At 55.9% G+C, this 7330-nt stretch overlaps 1 protein-coding gene across 5 annotated transcripts in view; it reads left to right on the top strand.

Annotated features, from left to right (window-relative positions):
• The first annotated feature begins 2428 nt into the window (after positions 1 to 2428).
• The window catches only part of WFS1 (wolframin ER transmembrane glycoprotein), a 30183-nt gene continuing 25281 nt past the window's right edge, over positions 2429 to 7330 (top strand). For 2 of the 5 annotated variants that reach the window (XM_004770528.3, XM_004770530.3), the window contains exon 1: positions 2429 to 2623. The gene's annotated coding sequence lies outside the window, so the exon portion shown is untranslated. Of the gene's footprint in view, positions 2624 to 2871; positions 2975 to 7136; positions 7319 to 7330 lie in introns of those variants that run through there. The other 3 variants (XM_004770529.3, XM_004770531.2, XM_004770532.3) reach the window with 3 other exon arrangements.

Raw genomic sequence — 7330 nt, 5'->3', positions numbered from 1 at the left:
CGACGTTCAAGGCCTTTTGCTCCACAGAGTGTGTTAAGTGTGTCCAGGCTCGGCCTGGGCTGCTCAACCTGTCCTCTTCCTCTGCTTATTGTGTCCCCTCAGAAGGGAATGTCTTGGTCTCTCTGTTATTGTTTGTCAGGTCTGTGAGGACAGGGCGATGGTGGTCTCTGGGGCGGTGGCCAACCAGCAAGAGGGTGAATGACGAGTCATTTATGTTCTTGTAGACAATGAAGACAGCACTGGCAAGGCGCTCCCATGTCTCTGGAGAAGGCCTGTCTGCTCCCACCCTCCCAGGTGTGAAGAGGGCTGCTGGCCCCAAGGGTGGGCTGCATGAGCTATTCAGGTCGGCCCCCATCTTACCAGCTCAAAGGGAGGACAGGTGGTAAAGAAGGGAGGCTGGAAATAAAAGAACGCATCTCATGAGTTTTCAAAGGGCCTAAGGAACCCAATAGATGAATGAGAAAGCAGATGCTTATCAAAATTAAGAAACATGAGGGGTGCCTGGGTGGCTCAATTGGTTAAGTGTCTGCCTTCAGCTCAGGTCATGATCCTGGGGTCCTGGGATCAAGCCCCACCCGTGTCAGGGTCTCTGCTCAGCGGGGAGTCTGTTTCACCCTCTCCACCCACCCCCCGCCCAATTCATGCTCTCTCACTCTCTAGCCAATAAATAAATAAAATATTTTTTAAAAAAACAAACTTAAGGAACAAGAAAAGTCTAGCCTCATTAGTTAGCATGGAAATGGAGATTACAAAGGCAGGGAGGCCATTTTTCATTTACTGGAGTAAGAAAGGGGTTGAAAAATTAGTTCCCCAGGCCAGTGTACACCTCTCAGACGTGAAGTGGAAACAATATTGAGAAATCTGTTTTGGTAAAGCTGTATCTAGAGACCTGAAAAATCCTATCAGGATCCATGTTTCTATTTCTAGGACTTGGCCCTAATGAAATAGGCAAGCACACACACATGCAGTGGGAATGCAGGGACCTTTGGAAACCCTTTCTTCCATAGGCATCGATCTGATACCACAGACAGTAATAGTCTTTGAACAATTTTTTAATTTTTTAAATTATTTTTAAAGATTTTATTATTTATTTGATAGTGAGAGAGCACAAATTGGAGGGAGGGCAGGCCAGAAACTAAGATCATGCTCTAGAAGCTTAGCAATGGAATGGCAAAGCCTTCCTCAAGGGGCAAAGGGCTAAGAAAGAGACAAAAAAGACGTTTTCTCATCAGTAAAAACGAGCTCCAGGCATTGCTTCAATGCTATACTCATTAGGGGTACAGTGAAAACTTCAATGTATGAAAGTTCCCCAAAACTGAACTTGGGGCTGAGCAGGTACTGCTCCATGCTCATTTCCTTCCTTCCCCTGTGAGCCTCACAGCCTCAGATGAGATGGGGTAACATCGAGGGGCACAGCTGATGAATCAGAGGAGGTGACATCTGAATTACACAGCTTTGACTAAAGTGCCCAGTGCTGTGTGTTCGGTATATAGAATCCACCTCCCAAACCAACCAGGATCTTTGCTCCCCACATGTTGGTAACAGATCTCTGGCAGCCACTCTGAGGCAGCTTCTGCCATGACCCAGGACAGGCATCCCAGGTTGGCTATGAGGACCAGACACAGAGCAGACACAGCCCAGGGTGGGTCACCGGCCAGGACCTCATCTTCCCAAGGGCATGACTGAAGGACAGACCTTCCCCCGCATCTTTAAACTACACCTCCTCAGACACAGGACAGGACTGAAAGAAGAGGATTTCCCAAACTGCCTGAGCCTTGCGTCACCCCCCCCCCCCACGTTAATGTATTTTTTAAGGTGAATCCCATAATTCCCTTGTGAAAAGCGTGCGACATTGCATTGGACTGCGTGCATTTAAAGCTGTACTTGGTTACTTGTACGCATTTAAATAAGCCATAGTTTTCCTTCCCTGCTGCTGTATGGTGGAGGGGGGGAGCCCTCTTTGCCTCTGGCACGGCTGGGATTAAGGGGTCTAGCGCACAGCAGGCCCTCAATTGTTAGTTAATACTGCAATAGCAGTGATTATAAATCTGAAGTTGGGGGCCCTGGGGCCAGAGTGGTGGCTGAAAGGTGGCCTGAGTCTTGTCCAAGAGTTCAACCACCTGTTAACTGATGGAGAAGCAAAGGGCCTCCCTCTGCAACTGAACACCTTGCGGGTGGGGCGGGGCGGGGCGGGGCCAGCACGCGGTGGGCCGGGCGGGGGCCGACTCGGCTTGGAAACTTTCGCTGTGGGCGGGTCGGACCCGCCCCCCGCGGGGCCCTCGGGCCTGGCTACACCAGGGGGCGGTCCGCCGTAGCCAGGCGAGGCGCCTCGTGATTGGCGGAGGCACGAGATGATTGGCAAGCTTGCCGGCCGCACAGCGGACCGAGCGGGCGCCGGGTCTTCCGAGACGCATCGGGAGTGGAGCGCGGCCTACGGCCCCGCCCCCTTCCCCGCCCCTCCGCGGAGGGCCGCGCTCGCCCGCTCCCTCAGCTGCTCGCGTCTCTCCCTCGGCCCGGCGTCCTAGCTCCCGCCTCTAGGTGTCCGGCTCCTCGCGAACAACTTTGCCACAGGCCCGGAGGCCCGAAGGCGTCGCAGAGTAGCGTGCGGCCCACTTGCGGCCGGGTGAGTACTTCGGGGCGGGGGACGGCCGCGTGGGGGACTGGAAAGGGAGCCGGGAGGCCCCGCCCGCCTCGGGCCTCAGTTTCTCCATATGCGCGGCTGCCCCCAGGGCTCCCCGCACAAGGTCCCCAGAAGGCGAGGGGCTGGGGTCCCGCCCGCACGACGACCCCCGCGGCAACCCCCGCCGGGGCCTGCGTTGGGACTTCCGGGGGAGGGGTGAGCCCCCTCGGGAGTCGCGGAGCCCCGCGCGCGGCGGGCACCGAGCGGCCAACGGCCGTAGCCGCGGGGAGCCCGCGGATGGCTGGAGGGTGGCCGGAGACGCCCCACCCTGCGTCCCGCAGCGCCAGTCCCGAGGTGCCCCGTCATGGCCCTTCCCCCGCGGCCGTCGGCCGGACTCCGCGGCACCCAGAGCGGCCCTCGGTGCCCGCGGGGGCGCGGGTGGGGGGGGATCGGCGGGGGTCCGACCCACACCGGGGACCAGGCCCACCGGGGTGGGGGGGCAGCCCCTGGGTCAAGCTGAGGCCCCCACCACCCACTTAGAATCAGTGCGGGGCTCACTGTCCCCGGGGCTGCTCTTAGGTAAGGGGATGGGCATGGGCAGAGGCAGTACCTCTCGGTCCCGGCTCGACTCCGGTGAACCCGGCCCTTGGCTGGCCCTCCGCGCCATGAATTTCTATTGTGACAGATGGAAACTTTCTGAGGAATCTCGCCCGGCCCTTTGGGATGTGATGGAGCCATGTCCGCCCCGCGCAGTGCTTGTAGTTGATGCTGAGAATTCCAAGGAGCTAACAGTTGTACCAGAGTTACACTCCCCTTCCCCACCCCAGTCTTACAGGAGTGGGAATTAGAGCCCCAGTGGACACATGATGGAGCTGAGGCTCCCTGGGGTTGGGTGACCTGTCCAGGACCGCACAGAGCCCGGGGAAGCCTTCCGTCTGGGGTCTGCATTGAAAGCAAGCCCCGTCCTGCCTCTCCTCACCTTGGACAGTGACCCTGGCATTTGGCCTGTTTGTGAAGGGCTTTCTCTTCTGCTAGGATCTGTCACTTGCAGAGTGCCCTGGGGACCTCTGTGCTGGTCACCTGTTCTTACTGCGGCCCTAGCAAGGGTGCCATGTCAGCAGAAGCCCAGAGGCCACGCCTTCCACTGCCCGGTCCTGGCCCCGTGTCTCCAAGGGGATGGGCTTCTCATGGGAGCCCCGTGGTGTCTGACCAGAGATTTAGAGGAAACTTCGCTTATAAAACCACTCCTTTGCTGCACCCCTGCACCCCCACGCCCCCAAGCAGATGGACCTTTGAGCACAGGGAAGGTTGCTGGGAGACCACATCACACCTTCTCTCCCAGGATGGAAGACTGGGGGTGGGGGGAGGGGGGCTCCCTGCTCAGGCTTTCCCAGCCCCTCCTACACCAGGGCTCAACCGGCCTTGGGGGCTGGTCAAAGAGGGGGACTCCAGCTCAGTCCTGGCCCCCCCTCCCAGAGGTGCCTGAGCCCTAGGACAGAGACCAAACCCTGCTCTGTGATGGTGATGATAAGAATCCTAAGAGGGAGGGAACTTGATGCTTTATATGGCTCTCGCCCTCTCCCACGTCCCCACATCAGAAAGTAGCACTGCTGTGCTGGCCCCCAGACACAAACCAAGTCACCCTCTGCTCCCCCACTCCTCACATTCAGTTGGCAATACTCCTGTCTCTCCCAGCCCCGGAGCTGCAGTCAGATGCCTGCCCTGGACCAGGCCTCCTTACCTTTCCCCAGATGGTCACCCAGCCCCATCCCTGGGCTCCCCATCCTGTCCCCTGTGGTTCTTTAATTGTCACCTCCCTGCTCAGCACTGTCCTCCCAAACTCCTGGCCCTAGGGTCAGCTCTGCCTCCAAAGTCTGGCATTCCTTCAGGCCCTTGGGACCTGCCCTTGCTGCCCACACAGCCTTTTCTCTCATTCCTGTGTCCCATCCCCAGCGGTCACTTCCCAGCCACCTGCACCTTCCTGGCCACACGGCTGGTCACTGTCCCTCCACTGCATTTTCTACAGGACAGTCCCCTGTTGGAATACCCACGCTCCTCCATTCCTCTTTCCTTCTACCCTCACCTGGCTCACACCCGCTTGACTTGAAGGCTGAGTCAAGACCTCTTTTCCACAGTCCCTCTCCTGCCTTCCAAAGGCTAGCAAGACCCCCTTCCCCCACTGGGTGTTTGCATCCCAGATGCTGCTTGTCTTTGTAGTTATCTGTTTAGGTGTTGGCTCAGAGCAGGTGTGTAGTACGGACTCGGCCATTCAGCATACACTTGTGGCTGTCCTTGATGAAGGACTAGGGCATTCCCAACTTGCCTCCCACTTTGTTTCTATGAACTTGGCACATCGAGTGGTGTCGGAATGTTCCTTGGTTTGGCCCTTAATACTCTGGGGCAAAAATAGGTATCTGGGAGCCTCCAAGGGCTTTGTGCCCTTGTCTTGAGGAGCAGCCCTCTGCCAGAGGGCTGGGCCAGGCCATGATGGAGCAGACACTCCAGATGCTGGGTAACCCCCCGGGGCCCTTTCTTTCACTTAGAGCTCAGTCACAGGCAGGTTGTAAAATATATTTTGTTTTCGTTTCAAATACCTTATACGTTTATTATAGAAAATTAGGGAAATATAATCAGAAAAAAGAATAAAATAAAACCACTCATAATTCCTCCACCCAGAGAGATCCAGTATTTTGTCTTTCATCTTTTTCTGTAGGTAGATGCCGTTTTCATTCTAAAGAGACAGGATAATTCTCATGCTGCTTTAAATCTGGCTTAACAGTGTTATACCAACATTTTCCTTGACCCTAAATGCTTATTTGTATATGGGGTCATGGGTAACATCTTTGTAGGATAGCACTGTGCCGAGGGGATGTAATGTTCTTAACTCCCCTCTGGACGGTGCCAGAAAGTGTGGCCACGTTAGACACCCTCGTGTGTGAAACCTGTGGGCATCCCTGCTTCTTTGCCGGGGCTGGGATTCTAGTGTGGAGGCTCCGGTCAGAAGGTGCTGGAGCAACTTTAAGCCTTCCCGTGGGGGCTTGTTTCAGAGGTGGGGCTGCCCCTCAGCCCGGGGAGGGGAGCAGAGTGGGGCCAGATTAGAGCGTTTGGGGCAGGAGGCCACACGTGGCCATTCTGCTCCACGTCTCCCTAGAGGCACGGTCCCTGCAGCTCCTCAGCCGAGCTCCTCAGTGTTGGTATTTTGTGTTTTGATGGGATAAAAATATGCCTTGGTACTCACATGGAAAGAATGCCAGCCACTTTGCTTTTTTGGTCTTACACAATGACGGGTTCCAGGCTACTGCTGGGGCCATCAGCAGGCAGTGGGATTGGTGGCCCCCTAGCAGACAGTTTGGAGGCGTCTTGGAGCTGGGACCGAGGCAGGTAGATGCTCCCTGTTTGCTTTCAGGGTCCTGGGGTCTCCAGGGTGGGAATTGCTTGAAGTCACACAATAAGGTCCCCTAAGCTTGTTGCCTTCCCGAGAGGAGGCTGTCCCCATGTACCCTGCACATGAGATCCAGGATGCGTGCCACGCCAGGCAGCAGGTGCTCCAGGGTAAGGAGACGCAGCCCCCGCCTGCAGGGCTCGCAGTATCCCAGGCAAGAGAACGTGTAACAGCAGGAAAGGTGGGACCACCATGTGGGTCCTTCCACCAGAAGATGGTCTGTGATCCTCCCTGTGACCCAACCCTGGCAGTGAGCTGTCTCGTTTGTAAATAATAAGCCCTTTTCTCCCTAAAGGGCTTGAGCAACTCTGAGACCCTGAAAATCAATTTTCTTTTACTCTTCCATTCTTACTAAGCAGAGGTTTTACTTAAAACAGTTATTTTTACTGTTGTATGATATGCCTAATATTTAACCCACAGGCCACCCAGAACCTGTGGTTCCCTGTGGTTCCTCCCAGAATGTGTTTTTCAACGAACCACGCCCTGGTGTAGCACCCGGGAGGACCAGCTTGGGTGTGCTTGCTTGCTTGGTTGTTTGTTCATTTTAATGTTTTATGGTTTGCAGATTACTTTCTCTTCTTTCACACCCCTAATCCATGGCACCCCTTCATGGGAGGTGTTTTTCCCATTTTACAGATGAGGAAACTGAGACACAGTGAGCGAGATTTAGTGGCTGCAGGTCCTGGGACTCACTCCCCTTGTCATGTGTTAGTAAAATTGTGTCTCATTGGCTAGAGATAACACTGTCCCTGGCCTGGGGTCTCCTGGTAGAGGATGGTTCTACCTGAGATGGGACTCAGCAGAGGCAGCAGGGACACTCCCAGGAAGGAGGCACGTTGGGCCCCAGCACTGGAGGAGGAGGGCTCGCTCTGCCAGAGCACCGGTACAGGCCAGATGGCAGCTCTGGGAGGGGCAGGGAGGGAAGGGAAGGCGTGACTGGGGTTGGATTGTGAGAGGTCCCTTTTTCAGAAACGGGCTTTGTGGAGTTGAATTCCAGCTCTGACACCGTGAGCTGTGTGGCCTCGAGCACGTATCCTACCTTTCTGGACCCGCATTTCCTTGTCTGTGAAACAGGGTGAGAATTGAAGGCAAAGCCACCCATCTGCCTGTCACACTGGCGGTACCCGGCTCCCAGCACTGTGTGCAGCCCCCCACCCCCGAGAACATGCACTGAGCAGAGCACAGTCCAGATATTACGTCCGTTCCTGCTGCTGTTCCCGACACAGGTGTGGCGGTGCAAGTTGGCTCTTGTCAAGGTGAGCTGTGCT

Source organism: Mustela putorius, unplaced genomic scaffold (genome assembly GCF_011764305.1).
Source record: "Mustela putorius furo isolate JIRA1106 unplaced genomic scaffold, ASM1176430v1.1 tig00000083_pilon_pilon_pilon, whole genome shotgun sequence".
Taxonomy (NCBI): domain Eukaryota; kingdom Metazoa; phylum Chordata; class Mammalia; order Carnivora; family Mustelidae; genus Mustela; species Mustela putorius.
This window is presented reverse-complemented; position numbering and strand designations above follow the sequence as displayed.